This window comes from Macaca thibetana, chromosome Y (genome assembly GCF_024542745.1).
Source record: "Macaca thibetana thibetana isolate TM-01 chromosome Y, ASM2454274v1, whole genome shotgun sequence".
Lineage (NCBI taxonomy): Eukaryota > Metazoa > Chordata > Mammalia > Primates > Cercopithecidae > Macaca > Macaca thibetana.
In genome coordinates this window covers 10,596,737-10,615,005 of record NC_065599.1, presented here as the reverse complement: position 1 = coordinate 10,615,005, position 18,269 = coordinate 10,596,737, and the positions used below count along the sequence as shown (strand labels likewise).

The 18,269-nt window shown below is 39.0% G+C and overlaps 1 long non-coding RNA gene across 2 annotated transcripts in view; it reads left to right on the top strand.

The window, feature by feature from the left end:
* LOC126947132 (uncharacterized) overlaps positions 1-18,269 on the top strand; it is a 212,226-nt gene that overhangs the window by 27,809 nt on the left and 166,148 nt on the right. The window lies entirely within an intron of this gene.

The following is an 18,269-nucleotide window of genomic DNA, read 5'->3' as shown; positions in this document are numbered from 1 at the left end:
CGAGGTGTGCAGGTATGTTTGCTGACTTCTGAATGGCTCTAGACAGTCCAGGTACTCTAATTGGTTTTCTTCCTTCCGTTCATTCATCACTGTCCTCCATTCCATCTCACAGATTCCTACCGCTAGCCTATAACTAAGGGCGGAATTGAAGGGTGACACAGGAAACCAGATAACCAAACTTACTAAGTAACTTGAGTTATAAACTGAATATGAAGCCCAGCAACTCTGGCCAGAGGGTGATCTTAGAGCTTCCCTATCTTGAGAAGAAAGTTCATGAGAAAGCTTTGGGGTTACTTTTGGGTTAAAGATTATGTTCTGGATAGTTCAAGCCCTAAACAACAGACATATGAATCAGTATAGACATTTCTGTCGTACTTTTTAGGGCCTGAAGACATAAATATTGCTGTTCATCAATAAATGGTTTTGTCTGTTAAACCTGATAGCCTATATATATAATATATAAATATATATTGTTTATTTATTTATTTAATGTGAGTTCAGAGGATTCTAGCTCTTCAAAAACCTAATTTGTTTGCAGGTTCCTCATTGTCATCTTTGTGTTTCCTACAACTTCAGTTTCTAGAATAGTTTATTTTCCTATGCCAAATACAACAGGGACCAAAAATCCCTCTGAAGGATTTGGATGGTGTGGTAGCATGTATTCCACTTATCCTTGTATTACACGCTCTTTAGGTAACATAGCAGTGCCCTCTAACTCTGACTCTGGAGTCAGCCTTTTGAGTGGCTTTCACCAGTAGGGACATGGAGAAAAGATGGCGTACCTATTGTTATCCTAGACCTAGGTCAAGAGGTCTTACTCGTTCCCACTTGCCCACATGTGGTTCTGTCATGATCATGAGAAGGACATGTCTGAGCTAGAATGCTGGAGAGAGATGAGAGACATGTAGAGTAGAGCTGTATAGCTAAATGACATCATTCCAGCCTGGCCTAGAGCACAGTCCCCCATAGATGCATGTGCTAGCCCATTCAGGATCAGCTACTGTATGGCTTCTGGGTAGGCTATTACACAGCAATAGCTGACTGATACACATGAGTAGAGAAAAAAAGAATTTTCTAAGTAGAGATGATAATATTGATGAAACCATGAAGAGAAAGGTCCATCAACATGTTGGATTATGAGAAAGTTGACTTGAGTGAAGTAGAATATGCTTATTGAGAAAAATTAGAAACAAACAAACAAAAAAACTGGATAGAGAGTGCTGACTCAAATTATAGAAAAGATTAAGGCCACCCAAAAGAATCATAGTATTATGTGAAAGTACCCTGGAAATAATCTTGTGCCAGGTCTAAGACAGAGTGAGTGAGCAGCCAAACAATCCTGGGAACCAAGTCTTAAGTGTTTGTATGTGATGCAATGTGCAAGAGATAATGGAATGATGGAACAGGGATTTTAAGAAGGTAAATACAATCATAAGTTAGAAGGAATGGTTTGGCTGTCCTGTGAGACTTCTGTAGTATTATGGGACTGGGATCATGAAGCTGTGGAGCACAGGATAGTCTTGGGGAATAGAAAGGGTGGTTATGGAAGAATTTTGGAGAAAGAAAAAATATTCATGGTGTCTATCGATGAAACCCATGTTTGTCTCATAGTCACACCTGGTATTTAGTAAGTTCTCATTAAAAGTAACCATGCCCATGAAGTATCTTATTGGGATGAAGAAAATGTTCTAAAACTGGTTTATGGTGATGGTAGCACCACTTGGTAAGTTTACTAAAAGTCATTGAATTGCATGCTTGAAATTGGTGAATTCTGTGTTAGGTAAAAGATATCTCAATAAAGAATTTAAACAAACAATGAATATCCTTACCAGTTGTGTTCTGTAGTCCCAAGAGAGCTGTTTTTATTTGAACACCCAAACTCATCCTGCCAAGTTTATGTGGCATCCGCTCCTTCTTTCTCTGATGAAACTATACACAGTGAACCATTGGAGTGCTCACATGTGCTCCACAATATAGAGCCTCCTCTGTTCCCAAGCCAATGGTACTCCATGCAGATACAGGGAAGAGCTCTTGTTCCCCATGCTGGCCCTGTCATTGAGTAACAATGATGTACTGCATGTGTCCATCATGAAAACAGTCCTTTTCATCTTGACCAGAAATCCTGTTTTCCTAGATCTGAGATGTATGTCCTGGGTCTGGGCCAAGGGATCAATCTCTTGGCTCCTCTTCTCAACCCTCTCTTCTATTTGCCATCCTTTTTACTTTTTCTCTCCTGGACTGATATCTTGTACTGTCATAAATCTCCAGCCTCTTTTGAATCTTAGCAACAAATGAGTGATAGCAAATGCTGCTGCTGAAAACCTGCTCACAAGGGGAGAATCAAAGATGACATTGAGATGAATCTTCTGGATTTTAAGCATGATGTGGAGCAAATGAGGAAATTGATATGTTTCTTTTAAAAATATATTTTAATAACATTATTGAGGTATGATTCACCTACCATACAATTAACTGATTTAAAGTATACAACTCAGTGGCTTTCAGTGCATTCTCCTAGTTGTGCTTCTGTTACCAAAATCAATTTTAAAACATTTTCATCACCCCAAAAGAAACTCTCTACCCATTAGTAGTCACACCCTATTTTCCCCATCACTCTCCAGCCCCTGCAAACAGTAATCTGCTTTCTGCCTCTATAGATTTGCCTATTCTAAGCACTTCATAGAAATGAAACCCTAAAAGATGTGGTCCCTTATGCCTGGCATCTTTCACTTAGCATCATGTTTCTGTGTTCTTGATTCAATTAAATTAAGACAAAACTTTGACATTCATTTTGTGCCAAGCACTGTACTGGGCACTAGTTAGAAAAAGAGCTTACCTTTCTGGGAGAGTAGAATAACAAGAAACTAATGGATCCCATCCCATTTAGAAAAGGGTTGATCATTTGGAGTGTGCAAGTTAAAGCATGAGGCATGGGACTCACACTGGAAGAATTTTCCTCTGCAGGTCATGGAAGTACCACAGTATTGAACGTAGAAATTATTTTGATTGTGCTCTTGAATTTCTTAGATGTGAATGTCTTGCTGGTAATCACGGTTTTACTGCAGAAGCAAACTGGCGTCTTGGAGAGCTCATTCTGTCCTTAACTCTAACATGTTAGTACTAAGACTTTGGACATGCCATGGTACCTCTTTGGGTCCCCTTGTCTCATCAGAAGACATAGAATTGATGGCCTTTGCTTATATTCCACAGGTCTTAGAAGGATCAGACTGGACACTAAATGGGAAAGGGCTTTGCATGTTGCACAGTGACAACTAAACATGATTTTAACAATTGTGCTGCAGAGAATCAGCATTTTGTTGTAATAATTTGTGATGTCATATGTATTAGTTTTCTACTAATGCCATAATAAATTACCACAAGCTTAGTGTATTAAAATACTACAAATGTATTGTCTTCCAGTTCTGTAGATTAGAATTCTGACCCAGATCTCACTGGGCTAAAGTCAGGGTGTCAGCAAGATTCCTTCAGGAGGCTCCAGGGAAGGGTCCTTGCCTTTTGGGCTTCTGTTAATAAAATTTGCCCTGATTCATTGGCTCTTGGTCCCTTCCTCCATCTTGAAAGTCAACATGTTGCATCTGTCTGTGCCTTTGTGCTTTTCTTCCATCTCCCTTTGACAGAATCCAAGTGGGAAAAAGTCTCACTTTTACAGACTCATGGGATTAGATTGATTTTACCTGGATAATTCAGGATAATCTCTCTGTTATAAAGTTTCGGTGTCACAAAATAAATAGCACTCAAATATAAATTTTCTTTTTTTTCTTCTCAGCAAGGCAAGGTACTTCTATAGAAGGGTGTGCCCTCACAGATGGAGCAATGGTGAGCACACACCTGGAGAAGAGAGGGGAAAGGTTCTTATTTCTGACGCCCCTGGCCCCTGCTGCTGTGTTGTTCCCCTATTGGCTAGGATTAGACCACACAGACTAAACTAATTCCAATTGGCTAATTTAAAGACAGTGATGGGGTAAGTGGTTAGGTGGGAAAAATGGTTATGGCAGAGGAGGTAATCAGAATGAGTCAGGGTGGAGTAGGTAATCAGAATGGGTTAGGGTGGAGTACATAATCAGACTGAGTCAGGGTGGAGCAGGTAATCGGAATAAGGCAGGTTGGAGCAGGTAATCAGAATGAGTCAGGGTGGAGAATGAGGGTGGAGCAGGTATGAAGGTACAACATTATTAATTATGATGCAAACTCCTTTTTCTGCTAATACTATATCTAAGGCTATCCTATTTTTCCCAAGCCATCTGGCTAGTAGCCCCTAGTTGCTCAGCTATTCCTTTAACAGCATCTCTAGTGTAGTTAATAGATCACTGTTGGTTGTAATAGATATTGTTTATCCAATTTACATTTTATTAATTGTCACCCACCAAAATATTGACTCAAATCCAGCAGCTATTTGATTTCGGGCTTTCAGTTGATTTGGTATTCCCTGTGGGACTTTAAATGTGTCTAAATAGAGGTGAGTCGGAAGACCCATAAGGGGCTTCTCTCACTTTACAATGTCTTATTTTTCCTTCCTCTGGTTGATAAAATGCCAGGGTGAAAGGGACAGCTAATTGGACTAAAGCACAAGTGCCACTCCAGTTATTCACCAGAGTGTCCAGTAAAGGACCACCACAATACCACCACACATTCACTCAGAGATGAACAAAGGCTGACTGATTGAGAAGCTCTTGAAAATTCTTAAGCTCACTGCATCCCTTCAGGCATCCAAGTAAAGCTAAGTTTTCTCCCTGTCATGAGAGACATGAAGTGAACTTGGTGTTGGGAGATGGAGGCTGACCTGCTGGATGTTGAACTTCTGGATACAGCAGAGAGAACTTCGCATGACTTGTCACCTCAGGCTGGAGAATCCAGAAAAAGAGCTACCATTCAGTTCTCACCTGGTCGACTGGAGGACCATCCTAGTGGAAAGAGGGCAATGTGGGTCTCTGGCCTGCCGTGCACACAAGCATAACAATTGCCTTTAATGTGCAGACTGAATATTTAATCCATTTTAACCAGGCATTTACATCTTTATACCCTGTTTTAATGGCTATGGTTTGCCCTAGGTCTCCTATTTCTAATACTGGGAGCTTGCTTTTGTCATTTGGCATGATGTAAGTCATAGTTTGATTTCATAGTTTTGGGAAAGGGGCAGCTGTAGGAGGTGGAGGAGACAGAACAAAGCATACCTTAAGCCTATAGGATCCTTTCCAGTGACCTCTGCTCCTTACCCAGTGCAGATATCCAATACTATTCCTACTATCCCTATCAAGTATTGGATATCAGCACTGGGTAAGGAAAGGAAAGGAAAAGATAGGTAGACTAAGCTTTCCTTAGCTTTAATTTGGTAGGGCTTTATCCAGGAACAATGATCCATGATTCTGATGATAATGGTGCTTGCTTTATTTGGGTGTAGTGTGTCCATCCCTTTCTGCTGTATGAACAGGAGTCTCAGTCGTTAGCAGTCGACAGAGACTCCTATTCATAAGGAGTTTGTTTTTAGGGCATAAGAGCCTACCCATAGGCGACAGTATCCATCCAACTAATCCCCAAATTTTCTAAGCTCTTGTTTAGTCTCCAGCAGAGGCAAGAATATGATGGCTTCAATCTGTTCAAGCTCAATTTAACATTTACCTTTGCCAGTTAAATGACTTGTTCGAATATTTGACTAAATAAATTTGGAGACTCCATAAACCCTTGGGGTAAGACTGTCTACCAGTATTACTATTTTTTGACTTGAGTAAGGGTCTAATCTCTCAAAGGCAAATAACTGTCAGCTGTCTTCTGCGAACAGACAAACCCAGTAGCCATCTTTTAAATCTATTACCGTAACAACAGGGTGGGTAGTTTGGACTATTTGATTAATAGCTGTAAGGTCTTGCACTAAACTGGTGTGACTTGTCTGGGTTCTTTACAGGCAGTATTGGAGTATCACAGAGAAGACATTCAATTATTGATTATAGGTTTTAAATTTACCCTGGCTTTTAAAGGATTAGGGTACACTGTTTTCTCTTTACTTCTTTTTTCTCTTTCTCTCTCTCTTTCTGACTCTCTGTCTTTCTCTTTCTCTGTCTCTGACTTCCTCTCCCATTTCTCTTTCCTCTCTGCTGGTCTTTCCCTGCCTCTGCCAGCCACTTATAATGCTGTTTTCCCCTCTCCTTCCCCTTCCCCTAGGGTAGGGATCAGTGGAAGTGGAATTCTAAATATTTTTCTTACTACCGGAGGTGTGTGTGAGGTTCAACTCCTGAAATTTGTGAAGGCTCAACCCCTCAAACCAGGGGTGTCTCGCTTTGCCTGCCCCAGATGACTCAACACCTCAAACCATGGATGTCTTGCCTTGCCTGCCTCAGAAGGCTCAACCCCTCAAACCAGGGATATCTCGCCTTGCCAGTCCCAGAAGGTTGATCTGTTTCCTCCCTTTCCCCCTCTGAAGTTCTCTTGCACACTTCTCACTCGTGTTGTCCTCTTTGGTTGTTCCCCAAGGGAGAATTAGGCCCCTCTTAGTGTTCACGTGCCCAGTATAAATCTCATGGCAGGATCTGCCCTAGGCCATGTGAGGTAGTTACGGAACTGCAGAGAGGACCCACTCACTCCATCCAGCAGTAGGACTGGTCACTATCCACATGAATAACACCGCAAGTAGAGTTGTTTGTGATCATTCACACACACACATTTAGCCCTCCAGAATTTGACGACCAAGGAAGTACTTTACGTGGCTCCCGCGGCCTCTCCTTCCTTGGTCTGTGCATAGAGTTGTCGCTGCAGTTTGTAAGGATCCTTTATCCTAAGTTGCCTGCCAGTTTCTTTCAGCATTGCTGAGAACTCGGGTTATTCCTTGCATTGGGTGGATCCTGATTTCTCATCCCTGAGGCTGCCACAAGGGGGTGGGGTGTGCCTCCTCATGAAAGAGAACCTGATACTGCCCTAGAGGGGAATGTAATCATGGTGAGCCCCCAGATTGTAAAAGTTTTGGTGCCACAAAAGAAATAGCATTTGACTGTAAAATTTTCTTTTTATTCTTCTCAGCAAGGCAGTTTACTTCTATAGAAGGGTATGCCCTTACAGATGGAGCAATGGTGAGTGCACACCTGGACAAGGGAGGGGAAGGGGTTCTTATTTCCAATGCACGTGTCATTCATTCCCCTTACTGTGAGAAAATTAACACCAAAACAAACCTCATCTATCCTAGGTAATTTAGACCACTCCAAATTCTATTCTGACCTTTGCTATCACACATACCTATATATTTACATATGTGTAATCAGTAATCATGTATCTTCTGTTTTTAGTAGTTATTGTGCACAGGCTGAACTAGTTCTGATTGGCTAAAGAGAATGACGGGGGTGAGTGGTTTGGTGGGAAAAATGATTATGGCAGAGGAGGAAATCAGAAGAGTCAGGGTGGAAAATGAGCCAGGGCGGAGCAGGTAATCGGAATGAGTCAGGTTTGAGCAGGTGATCGAAAAAGATTGCTTTAGGAGGAAGTTACGTTTAAAAGTGAAGACAAATAATTGAACATACTGACATCGATTCTTTGAAGAGAAATTTAGAACTCATCTGACATCTCCTTCTCAAGGACTATACCCTTAATTATATCTGCAATGTTTCTTTTACCATGTCAGGCAAAATATTTATGGGTTCCAGGGACTGTTGTGTGGACATCTTTGGGAGGCCATCTTGCTGCCAATAGATGAGTTTCTGTTGTTTTTTCTTCTCATTGCATCTCACTGTGTTTGTGTGTGCATATGATCATCTTTCTATTTTCTCTTTTCTGTATTATAGCCTTTTTTTAGTTTTCCATTTCCATGTTGTGACACTGTTTATACGTTTTTACTATCTGTTTTTCCCTTGCTACACATTTCTTTTTTCCCTTTATTCTTCCTATTCTTTCCTCCTTCTTAGTATTTTCTTTGTGTTTCTTATTCATTTGGCTATCTATGAATGTTTTGAATTTGCTTTATCTTCCTGGTTTTTCTCTCTAATTTTCTTATCGCCTTCTTTTGAGCCCTCTTGGTCTCTATCTTTACGTAACATTGACTCAGTCCCTTTTTCTGTCCTTAGCTTCTGCTTCTAACCCTTGCTGTCATGCAGAATTCTTATGTTCATGCACACAGATTGTTTAACTTTTGTGGCTCCTTTAGCCCTGACTGTGTGGTTTATATTTCAGCAAATAGGAGGTGGGAAAGCAAACATAGCAAGAAGCCACTGGTACTGAGAATCACAACCAAGATCTGCAAAACTATGCCCCAAGTTTTGCAGCCAAACTTGAACCTACTGGAGCCCCTGCTAAAACCTCTTAGTGAAATCTCAAAAACAAAAGATACATGATTACTGATTACACATGTGTAAATATGTAGGTATGTGTGATAGCAAAGGTCAGAATAGAATTTGGAGTGGCCTAAATTACCTAGGATAGATGAAGTTTGTTTTGGTGTTTCTCACAATTACAGCAACAACAACAGCCTTTAAAATGTAAACATTTCATATTATTTCTTTTTCAACTTACGCTGATTTTGTATGATTCTAATAAAGTAAGCATTTGATCAGTTGCAGAACTTTCATCTGTGGACATTGCAGAGAATGATGTTGCTGATAATAAAATGGCATTATGTGTGTGTAACACAGGTTTTTAGTCTTTTTAAGCACTGGAAGTAATCTGTTCAGAGTAAGATCTGAGTTGTACATTGCTGTCCAGAGGAATGTACATGAACAAAATTTTGCTTCCATTTTCTGGAGGTTCCATTCATAAATTCATTCTCTAAGTATATACTAAGCATATATAAAATGAAAAAAACAGAAATACTGCTTTAGGCATTAGGGATAAATCAGTGAATAAAATACAATACTTTCTTTTCAAGAGATTATGCTGTAGAACGGGGAGACTGACAAGACAATAAGCATGTAATATGCCAGGTGGTAATTCAGAAGATAAGGGTATAGAAAGATGGAAAAGAGTCAGTAGGATGATTACGGCTCTCTCAAAAGGTGACATTTAATTACAGATATGACATTAAAGGAGACCTGGCATTTAAAGGATGAGTTAATCATTGTTAACAGCTTGCTATCACTTAGGTTCCTGTGTAGGAAGTCTATTTGCATAGTCTGGAGAAAGCCCTTGTCCATCGAAGACAATGATGAGGCAAGTCTCAATCATTTGAGGAGAGGAGATTTTTTTGCTAAAGTTAAGGACGTGCCCAGGAGACAGATATATGCTTTTCTCTTCAGTTGATTTTGAGGGCTCTAAATTAAAGGGGAAAGGGTGGGATAGTGAGAAGCCACAGTTTTCATGTAAATAAAAAGGGGCAGATGAAAAGTTTAAGGAATATTTTATGTAAGATAACAAAGACAAAATGGGGTAGGGAAACAATCAGATATGATTTGTGTCTGGAGGGCTGGGAGTGACTGCACCTGTAAAGACAAACTATCAGTTTGCATTGCCATGGTGAAGTTTTAACAGCTCACCAAGAATTTTCCTGTAGGCAAAATATTGGTGAGGAGAATAGCATTTCATATTGTAACGATCTTATTTAGGAACGAAAAGGGGGAAGCAGGTTTGCATGATCCAGTTCCTAGTTTGACTTTTCCCTTTGACTAAATAAGTTTGTGGTCTCAAAATTTAATTTCCTCTCACACTCTTTCTGTCCGTTAATGTGAAAAACAGATTTTAGTTTAAATTCTTATGTATAGCAGTAAGTAAAAATTAGCGCATTCCGAAGACAACATACTGTTTCAGATGTATTTGGTTTTTCAATTTGACTAAGCAAATATATGATTATTCATTGAAAGAGTAGCTCCAAAGGTAGTATTAGATTGCACACTTCTGAGGAATTAAGAGAAGAAATGATTGCAGATAAATTTAAAAAGTTAACATCTTAAATTTTGTAACACCCTAATATACAGCATTATCCAACAGAAATTTTTGTGATGCTGGAAATATTTAATAGCTGCCTTGTCCCAGTGAACAGTCTTCCTCAGAGGTGTTCTTTGTAGCCTCCTTGTCTTTGTCTTTTGAGATGTCCCAAGAACCATAAAGAATGAATCTCCACCCTAGAGCCTACATGAGATGGATTTGACTACACAAGGTCTCTTCAAAAGCAAAACTGTGGCTCCTAAGTACTTGGCAAAGTAAATAACAGTCCTCCAGGATCTGGTTTCAAATTTTAAAGCTGCTCTCTCTTGGGCCCACTCCATACTGCTACCATGGAGAGGGTAGCTAGGCCATAGTGCCTTGTGAAGGAGGAAGATCCTCTTCAAACTCCAGTCCTTTACCTCAAGAGCCTTAGCTACAGGGATGTCTCCTCATGCTTGTGTTTGTATCTTTAGAGAATTTCCATGGGATGTTGGTCTTGATTATTATATTTTAGTTACGTTGTCAAAATGCTGATAATTGCTGAGTCTCTGTTAATAATAAGACATTGCCTCCTCTTTGAAATATTAATCAAAATGTTAGGTGGCTGCTATCTCCTTAGAGTACCAATTAACTTAATCTCATTTGGATAAATTTTGAAAATGCAGGAAAGAAATGTGGCTGCAAACACCAGGTTTTATTTTTGAGCACCTAGAATCCCACTCTAAAGGAAATAAATTTATCTCACTAACCTTACCAAAAAAATCAAATTTACACAGTTACTCCACCTGTGCCTACCCTGCCTAGGAGTTCACACTTATTGGATTATTCCATTCCATTGCAGCCCAAGTGAAAAAGGCTGGTTGAGCTTGAGGTGTGGCCTTTGCTTAAATTTCATCCACAAAGTGTCCCCTACAGAACATGTGCCCACTTGCTGTATATTTCATCACTGACTCATTAATCAAAAAGTATTTCAGTGAGAAAAATGTTTAGTTTTATATACTGGTTTCATGTGGAAAGAATTGATAATATATAAACATATAGTCAGTATATATTTCATTTACTAGGGAAACATAATTCTGTTGAATTTCCCATCTGATTATAATGACACATCTACATATTTTAATAATAAAACTATAGGAAATACGGGTCTTTGAAAGGAGAAATGAGGTTCTATATTTGGAAAGTAGCTTGGTTGTAAATTGCAAAATTATTTCTGTAGATGGGTTTGTTTCCCCTTTTGTTTTATCAAATGTAGGTATTTATGTCTTAAAAGTAAAGCAGTAAAGAAGAATAACCTTCTCCGTTTAAATATATGTATTTTTTATTTTGGCTTTAAATTCTCAAATAATTATATATATATGTTGTTAAAAGCATGTAATGAGATATACTAAATCTACATTTAGATGATTATATACTTTTACAGATTCATTTTCTATAGTATCACAGCAAAGTCTTGAATCAACTCATCTATTCCAAATTATTATGTAGATACTTAGGATATGAGCATAAGCTCAAGTACTAGTGTTTACTTTATGATATTGGCAGAAATCAGATATATTGAATGACTGTATTTACTTGTTGTCTCTCTTTTTAATTTAGATTCCAATATATAAAACTAGGAATTACCTTTCTCATAAATAATATTTGACCAATTTGTTAGTGATTAACCATGTAGCAGAGGGATGTTTGTTTAGGAATTTCTATTCCAAACCTCTTCATGTAGCTTGTAATTATTTTTATTAAGGATTATAGTAATTTTAAATAATTGAAAATGTCTATAAATTCTTCAGACTAAACTTCTGAAATGTGAAGGCAAGCTTAATGTTGTTGTTGTTGTTACAAAGTAACAACGTATTTTAGTTAGTTAAGACCAGATAGTAAATATTTTAGGCTTTGCTGATGATATGGTCACTGTCACAACTCTGCCATTTGAGTACAAAAGAAGTCATAGACAATACATAAATGAATAAGCATGACTGGTTTCAATAAAACTTTATTGACAATAACAGATGATGTAGGATTTGGTCCATGGATTTTAGTTTGCTGACCCCTGTTAGAGGATAAATAGCTGTGCACTTACTTGTAGCACCAATCTGGTGTGAGAAACACTTAATGGACCATATTAATTAATTAATTAATCCTGGCTGCTGTCCTCTAGGAAACCTCCATCCCTCCAGTTGGATAATGAAATATGCTGATGATTTCTCTCCCTGTCTGCATGGAACTCTTCTTAAGGAATTTGGGCTTTATCCATGAGTGAGATCTGTCAGTGTGCCCAGTGCAACCCTGGTAGAAAATATAAATTAATTATACCTTCTGTGTCTATAAGTTGGCCCTCTTTCCCAGTCATTGTGATACTTAGACCAGTCTTTGTTAACAACATGTTTTTTTGTTTGTTTTAATTGTAGGCATACTTTGAAAATGACCTGCGATCTAAGTGTCAAGAATAGTTAACTCAGGATGGAACCAAGCTGTAGAGCAGGGTGGGCCTCGGGAAGCATGCTCTGGTAGTTCTATGAGTTCTCAGTAGGGAGAGACATTTTATTATGTTCTTCATGCCATAGGTACTGTAGTCTGAGCAAGTGTACAATGAATAAATCAATGAGTTAATCAATAGGAAGATTATAATCTATAGAGAGCTTTGAATTGTAGGAGGTGAACCTATAGCACATTATCACTTTAAACCTAAGATATAGTTTTACAATGACTTTTTCTGTTGATTGTAATTCCTGCATGTACTGACAACTTGTCTGATAAATGTCTGTTTTTAAGGCATTGTCCAAAATATGGCTCTACTCATTACCCTCTGAGGTTTATCTTAACAAGTACCTTCTGATATTAAGCTTTGATTAAAATGGGGCAAATGGCAGGGAAGAGCTGGAGAGTGGATGGAGGAGGAAGTCAAATTTCCTTTATTACCAGTTTTGAACATTTACAGTGAGGGAACATAGTACTTTTTATATTGCTTATTTCATTTAATCCTCACATCATTCCTCTGAGATTATTTTTTGTATCTCATGTATAAGAAAACTGGGCATCAAATAAATCAATACCTTGTGTAAGGTCACACAGGTGAAGTGATGAGGGTAAGGTTGACTTCAACTCTGTGGCTTCCAAATAGTATACTGTTGAGTGCTCAGCAATGTTATGTCATAATAGCTGGGCTGTAAGTCATGGCTAACTAGGAAAACTTGGAGACCCTTGTTACTCAAAGTGCTGTCCTCAGCCCAGCACTATCAGTCATCCCCTTTCAGACCTGCTGAATAGAATCTTCATTTTCACAGAAGCCCCCAATGATATACTAAAGCACATTAAAATTTGAAAAGCATGATCCTAGACTTTTCCCATGTAACACCTGTTCTGTAGTCTGAAGGTCCGTAGTGACACTTTATCATCAGGAAGGGGAGTAGGCAACAAAACAAACAGAAACTACCACAATGTCCTATATACAAGAAAGCTTTTTCCAGCTTCTTAAGTGCACATGTACAGTTTTATAGAGGGGCTCAAGGGAGCCTGAATAGTGATTAGAGGGTCATTCAAACTGGGTTACTTCTGAAAAGGAAAAGACGACTAGGAATAATTACCCTGGGACATTTGGCATGAACTAGAACTGCAGTAACCAGAATGGGACATATGGTCACCTCAGTTATGGTGCCTAAGTTTTATTTGGTGAGAATCTACCAAAATATCAGGATTCTTTAGACTGCAAAACATGAAAGCAGAGAGACAGAAAGTCTATGAGTTTAAAAGGGTGACAATTAATTATTAAGTTATTTTATTCTACAACTATTTATCAAGCTCTTTCCTTGTTTGTCAGGAACTTTATAAGCTACAGATGTAAGGGATGGACAAGACACAATAGAAGTTAATAGGACTAAGTAATACCCTTTAAGCTTGACAGCAACAACATTAGGAAACACGAGAGTTAACCTCATGGAAGTCATAAGTAGCAAGCATCCTGGTTCTATTTCTGTCCTCTGTCTTAAGAAGTGATATAATCTAATATTTTAATTCATGGAAGATGTATCCAAATGTGACAATTGAGGCAGATTGGGAAGTTAGAATTGGAGGAGGGATGAGAATTCTATTTTAGACGATAGCCAAAAAGCTTGCTTTCCCTAATACATCACCTGAGTCTTCTGACAGATACAAAACCAAATGGACCATAATGAAAATTGGAACACATATAAGCTTTTGACTTTATCATCCTTTGTGAATTTTAGAAAGGAGTATTTATCCTAAGGCTTTGTTCACCCTGAGCTATACCTTGTAAATGAAAAGTACAAGATGTGCATCTTCCATACTGAATAATAAACAGCAACCTTGCCCTTTTGTGAACAGTAGTACAATATGCTCTCACAAGATTTACAGATGCATCCATTTAGATAAACAGCAAGAATCCTTATTAACAATTAGCTCTCATGCAAAACCCATGGTAATCTATGCTATGTAGGAAAAGTATTTTATGACCACCATACTTTCTCCAGTGCTTAGGACAGAGTGTAGTGCATAGTACAGATTAGTTAAAACTTGTGGGTTTAGTAAAGAAGTCAGATGGCAGGCATTTCAGGGGTGCTGAAAGAGGAGAACACTGTAGTCCTCTCTGCTTTATTTTTTTTTTTTCAGAATGCAGAATTGGTTGAAGTTCTTTTGTAGATAGTCCCAGGTCAGTGCAAGAAACTAGGAAGGAGAGGGGCAAGGATGGACTTAGTGGCTTTGCTGAGTCTTCTATTCTGGATTTGCTTCTGGAGAAGCAGGTATGCCTACCTGACAGGATGGAAGACTGGAAGCCCCACAATCTGGAGGTAACATTCTGGTCTCTCAAACTTCCTGGGTGATTTATTAGCCAGCCACAAGTACAAGATCTGCCACTTCCAGAAACTCAGCTTCATCAGTGTTCTTGTCATATGAGTTTAAGATCCAGAACAAATAACAATATTTGACAAATTTTAGATTGCCATACTATTTATACATAATACTTTGTGAGATTAAAACAAGCTCACTTAAAACTTCAAATATTCCTTTGTTATAGCTAGTTCTATATGAAAGTATTGGGTCAATTTTTCCTTGTAGTCAAAATTAATCACAAATGAAATTCAAGTGTGGGCAGCATAGGCCCCATTTTCTCCCATCTCAGAGGCAGAGGCATCTGTCTTCTTGTCCAAATCCCATGCAGTTCTGCTTCGTGAGGGTTGCACCAGATTGTATCATCTTACTTTCCCCCCAGCTTCAGCTTCTACACACTAAGTCATCTCGTCATGTCAGAAGCCTTCCTTGAGCAAACGTCTTCCAAAAGCCATCTCTCTTTTACGCCTAAATCTCTCGTAAGAATAGTTTACACTGAAAGCTAGTTCACATACTTATCTATCTTCTCCTGAACTCTGCCATCTGGCTTTCACCCATCATTCTTTTGAGACCTTTTTACAAGGTTGTAGGAGACGTTCTTGCAAATTCAGCAGAGTGAGTCCTTATTGCATGTTACCTCTGCAGCCTTTCAATCAAGCTGTGTTTTCCTGACAACCCCTTTTCTTCCCTTTCTATAACTCCTTTATTCTCATCCTACCTCTTGGATTTATATCTCTTGGTCTCCTTTGCATGCATCTTATTCCTCCTCTGCTCTTTAAACACATTTCCATCTTAGGCTTCTTCTCCACTCACTGTAGACACATTCCTTTCACCTGTTCTGTGGCTTAGGCTATCACTTTGTTTTATGTTCTTCCATGTTGCAAGGAGCATGCTTGGTTATTTCAGGTAGGAGAAATCTATTCTAAAGTTACACATGAAAGAACTTAAGAGGGGGGAAAAGTCTTAGCCCCTGCAAGAGCTGGAACATCAGCCCATGCAAGACTCAAAGGGAACTCATCTCTGCGCAAAGTATGACTCTTTAGCAACATTAAATGTTTACCAGGCTGTAGACTTGACTTCTTTACCGTCTACCTAGGTTTCTGTCTTTCTCCCCACCTCCATCATTTAATTCTGTCCAGTCTACTCTCAAATACCATTTTTTGACTTTTCTTCTCTTTGCCTTATGGTTTTCCCTCCTTTCTGTCACCTGCTGTCTCTTGGTTTCTGCTCTCTCTTTACCCATAGTTCCTTGATATAGATACCATTTATTCTATAACTTAAAAGATTGTCATAATTTTTTATTTGTTTTCCAGCTGCTTTCAATGCCTTCTGGAACTAGGTGGAATATGAATGTATGTATGTATAAATGAATGAAATATCGAATCAGATCTGTTCACTTTGTATCCTTGCAGGCTGCCTCTGATGTCATCATTGCCAGTTGTTGAGTAACTGCTATATAACTGCCATTATGCCATTTACATATTTTTTTCAACTTTCACACACTCTTAAAAAGAGATGGACTCAATGTTTATGTTCTCCCCAAGATTGTTACCTTGAAGCCCAGCCCTGCAATCAGTGTGATGCTGTTTGGAGATGGGGCATTTGGGAAGTGGTTTAGCTAAGGTTATGAGAGTGGGGCTCCCATGATGGTGATGTGGCTTTGTTGTTTGGGGAAATACCAGAAATACCAAAGGTTCATTGTCTGGTGTGAGAGGGTTAATGACACAAACACACGTGGAGTGGTTTAAGGAGAGGAAAGTTTAATAGGCAGGAAAGAAGAGAACAGCTCCCCCATACAAAGGGAGGAGGGCTCCAATATAAAAACCCTGCTTATGAAAGCAGTAGGTTATACTGGGAAGATTGAGGAGGTGGTATCTGATTTATATAGGGCCCGGGGATTAGTTTGACAAGGTGTGCCATATAGGCTGTGAAGAAACTAGCCCTCCCACCTTAATCTTTTATTATGCAGACATAGCTTCTACCTGACTGGTGCCATGACACAGGCACACGTGGTGACAAAGGAACGGTAGCAGTAAGTGCCATATTGGGTGGACTTGTACTAAAAAGTACAGCTTCTTGCATTTACTCTCTCTGCCTGCAGCTTGACTTTTCAGGCTGCTTTTTGTTAAAAAAAAGAAATGGATTAGCCAGGTATGGTGGTTCATGCCTTTAATCCCAGTACTTTGCGGAGGAAAATGTGACTGGATCACCTGAGGTCAGGAGTTCGAGATCAGCCTGACCAAAATGGTGAAACACTATCTCTACTAAAAACACAAAAATTAGCTGGGTGGGGTGGCAGGTGCCTAAAATCCCAGCTACTTGGGAGGCTGAGGCAGGAGAATCACTTGAACTCAGGAGGTAGAGCTTTCAGTGAGCCAGATTGTGTCAGTGTACTCCAGTCTGGGTGACAGAAAATCTCCATCTCAAAAAAAAAAAAAAAAAAAGAAAAGAAAAGAAATGGTTTGGGGGCTGCTTTTTTTTTTTTTTTTTGGAAGAGAAAGCCTTACCAAGGACTCTTACCCTTGCCAAATGCCTAAAAAATTTATTAGTAACTCCTATATTATTAACTCCTCAGGAGATGTAAACCTAACTGATTTTGGGGATTTTGAACGGTAACTCTCTCTGGATACTTCTTATTGCAAAGGGACATCGAGTTGGGGACAGTAGCTGGGGTTCCTTCTGGGGTCAGTCTAAGAGTCCTCAGAAGAATGGTGTGTCCATGTGTGGTTCTGTTTGCAGCACCATTTGAAGTTTGATTGCATCTGGCTGAGAGGAAACAGTGCAAGTTATAGTATTGAGTATACAAGGTCCAAACTTTATATAAGGCATATAAGCAAGAGGAGGCTTAATAATGGAGCTAAACAATTCCATAAAGAAGACTAAAGAAGACTACAATTCATTGAAGTGGGACTGTAGTCAACTGGGGCTGATGCCAGCATTTTCTCTTATCCTGTCAATGATTTTAATTTGATCATTAACTACCTGTAGGTTTTCCTCTACCTGAATAGAGATTTTAATCCAGAAGCAGCTTGTTTCATTTAAAAGTGCACAGGTACTCCCTACTTCAGCTGTAAGGACATCTAAGGCATGTCTATTTTGTGTTACCACTGAGGCTAAAGATTGTAGTCGTGCTTTTGTGGCTTCTACTTTTGCCTTCCATCCTTGTTGCATCATAATAGAAATTTTAAGTATTGATTTTTCAAGGAGAGGGATGCTCACAAACCAAAATAGACCTCTGACTATAGAATCTCCCATCCATGGTTTTTGTAAGATGGGATTGTCATGTACCTGCCCTCCCCAGTCTGCCCTTTCAGTTAAATCTCCATATGAGGGCATGGAAATAATAGATCTGTTTGTTCAGTGTATTCAAGGTAATGCAGTTTCTAGTAAAAAGCGTAAGTTAGGGATGCCACCAGATACTGCCATCTCAGTAGAATTTAAAATGATAAGTCAGGAACTGTTGCTACTATAGTACAGGTTCCCCTCCAATGCCATGGGAGGATTAAGTGTAGCCAGGAGCCACAAAAAATTTATAACCCTGTTCCTTGAAGAGATGCTTCTAATTTGTGACT